Source organism: Eucyclogobius newberryi, unplaced genomic scaffold (assembly GCF_026437365.1).
Source record: "Eucyclogobius newberryi isolate DKJ021-1_F unplaced genomic scaffold, fEucNew1.0.hap1 SCAF_293, whole genome shotgun sequence".
In the NCBI taxonomy this organism is placed as follows: domain Eukaryota; kingdom Metazoa; phylum Chordata; class Actinopteri; order Gobiiformes; family Gobiidae; genus Eucyclogobius; species Eucyclogobius newberryi.
Genome location: NW_027315938.1, coordinates 90,001 through 93,001, shown reverse-complemented (window position 1 = coordinate 93,001; position 3,001 = coordinate 90,001).

Here is a 3,001-nt window from a genome sequence, read left to right as displayed (position 1 = left end):
AGGTCTAGACCAGGTCCAAACCACGTCTAAACCAGGACTAAACCAGGTCTAAACCAGGACTAAACCAGGTCTAAACCAGGACTAAACCAGGACTAAACCAGGTCTAAACCACGTCTAGACCAGGTCCAAACCACGTCTAAACCAGGACTAAACCAGGTCTAAACCAGGACTAAACCAGGACTAAACCAGGTCTTAACCAGGTCTAAACCAGGTCTAAACCAGGTCTAAACCAGGACTAAACCAGGTCTAAACCAGGACTAAACCAGGTCTAAAGCTAGTGTCTGAGGGGCGTGTCTAAAGCTAGTGTGTGAGGGGCGTGGCTAAAGCTAGTGTGTGAGGGGCGTGGCTAAAGCTAGTGTGTGAGGGCGTGTCTAAAGCTAGTGTGTGAGGGGCGTGGCTAAAGCTAGTTTGTGAGGGGCGTGGCTAAAGCTATTGTGTGAGGGGTGTGGCTAAAGCTAGTGTGTGAGGGGCATGGCTAAAGCTAGTGTGTGAGGGGGATGGCTAAAGCTTGTGTGTGAGGGGCGTGACTAAAGCTAGTGTGTGAGGGCGTGGCTAAAGCTAGTGTGTGAGGGGGATGGCTAAAGCTTGTGTGTGAGGGGCGTGGCTAAAGCTAGTGTGTGAGGGCGTGTCTAAAGCTAGTGTGTGAGGGCGTGGCTAAAGCTAGTGTGTGAGAGGCGTGGCTAAAGCTAGTGTGTGAGGGCGTGTCTAAAGCTAGTGTATGAGGGGCGTGGCTAAAGCTAGTGTGTGAGGGTGTGTCTAAAGCTAGTGTGTGAGGGTGTGTCTAAAGCTAGTGTGTGAGGGGCGTGGCTAAAGCTAGTGTGTGAGGGCGTGTCTAAAGCTAGTGTGTGAGAGGCGTGGCTAAAGCTAGTGTGTGAGAGGCGTGGCTAAAGCTAGTGTGTGAGGGGGATGGCTAAAGCTTGTGTGTGAGGGGCGTGGCTAAAGCTAGTGTGTGAGGGCGTGTCTAAAGCTAGTGTGTGAGGGCGTGGCTAAAGCTAGTGTGTGAGGGCGTGGCTAAAGCTAGTGTGTGAGAGGCGTGGCTAAAGCTAGTGTGTGAGGGCGTGTCTAAAGCTAGTGTATGAGGGGCGTGGCTAAAGCTAGTGTGTGAGGGTGTGTCTAAAGCTAGTGTGTGAGGGGCGTGGCTAAAGCTAGTGTGTGAGGGCGTGTCTAAAGCTAGTGTGTGAGAGGCGTGGCTAAAGCTAGTGTGTGAGGGGCGTGGCTAAAGCTAGTGTGTGAGAGGCGTGGCTAAAGCTAGTGTGTGAGAGGCGTGGCTAAAGCTAGTGTGTGAGTGGCGTGGCTAAAGCTAGTGTGTGAGAGGCGTGGCTAAAGCTAGTGTGTGAGAGGCGTGGCTAAAGCTAGTGTGTGAGAGGCGTGGCTAAAGCTAGTGTGTGAGAGGCCTGGCTAAAGCTAGTGTGTGAGAGGCGTGGCTAAAGCTAGTGTGTGAGAGGCGTGGCTAAAGCTAGTGTGTGAGGGGCGTGGCTAAAGCTAGTGTGTGAGGGGCGTGGCTAAAGCTAGTGTTTGAGGGCGTGGCTAAAGCTAGTGTGTGAGAGGCGTGGCTAAAGCTAGTGTGTGAGGGGCGTGGCTAAAGCTAGTGTGTGAGAGGCGTGGCTAAAGCTAGTGTGTGAGAGGCGTGGCTAAAGCTAGTGTGTGAGGGGCGTGGCTAAAGCTAGTGTGTGAGAGGCGTGGCTAAAGCTAGTGTGTGAGAGGCGTGGCTAAAGCTAGTGTGTGAGAGGCGTGGCTAAAGCTAGTGTGTGAGAGGCGTGGCTAAAGCTAGTGTGTGAGAGGCGTGGCTAAAGCTAGTGTGTGAGAGGCGTGGCTAAAGCTAGTGTGTGAGAGGCGTGGCTAAAGCTAGTGTGTGAGGGGCGTGGCTAAAGCTAGTGTGTGAGAGGCGTGTCTAAATCAAATCAAATCAATTTATTTTTGTAAGGCCCAAAATCACAACAACAGTTGCCTCTGAGGGCCACAGGGAGAAATGAATCAACAATGTCTGTGGTGGCGATGAAGTCAGACAATGTCTGTGGTGGCGAGGGACGATGTCCCAGGGTCCTCTGTCCTTAGACTCTCCTTCTGCAGGAAAAACTACAGAAAAAACTTCTTTGGGAAAAAAGCGTAGAAACCTGGAGGAGTTCCAGTGAAGGAGAGATCCCACTCTCACAGACGTGAGGGAGACTGGAGCTGGAGCCACTCCTCAGGCAGATGAGGCTAGTGTGTGAGGGGCGTGTCTAAAGCCAGTGTGTGAGGGCGTGTCTAAAGCCAGTTTGTGAGGGGCGTGGCTAAAGTGAGCATGCACAGGAACAGTTTTGCCTCATTTCTCTTACTTCTCTCAAAGCCACTAAACTGTGTTTGATTCATGGATCTATTATCATACCTGGAGAGGGCGTGGCTCATGGATCTATTATCATACCTGGAGAGGGCGTGGCTCATGGATCTATTATCATACCTGGAGAGGGCGTGGCTCATGGATCTATTATAATACCTGGAGAGGGCGTGGCTCATGGATCTATTATAATACCTGGAGAGGGCGTGGCTCATGGATCTATTATCATACCTGGAGAGGGCGTGGCTCATGGATCTATTATCATACCTGGAGAGGGCGTGGCTCATGGATCTATTATAATACCTGGAGAGGGCGTGGCTCATGGATCTATTATAATACCTGGAGAGGGCGTGGCTCATGGATCTATTATAATACCTGGAGAGGGCGTGGCCATGGATCTATTATAATACCTGGAGAGGGCGTGGCTCATGGATCTATTATAATACCTGGAGAGGGCGTGGCCATGGATCTATTATAATACCTGGAGAGGGCGTGGCTCATGGATCTATTATCATACCTGCAGAGGGCGTGGCTTATGGATCTATTATAATACCTGGAGAGGGCGTGGCCATGGATCTATTATAATACCTGGAGAGGGCGTGGCTCATGGATCTATTATCATACCTGGAGAGGGCGTGGCTCATGGATCTATTATCATACCTGGAGAGGGCGTGGCTCATGGATCTA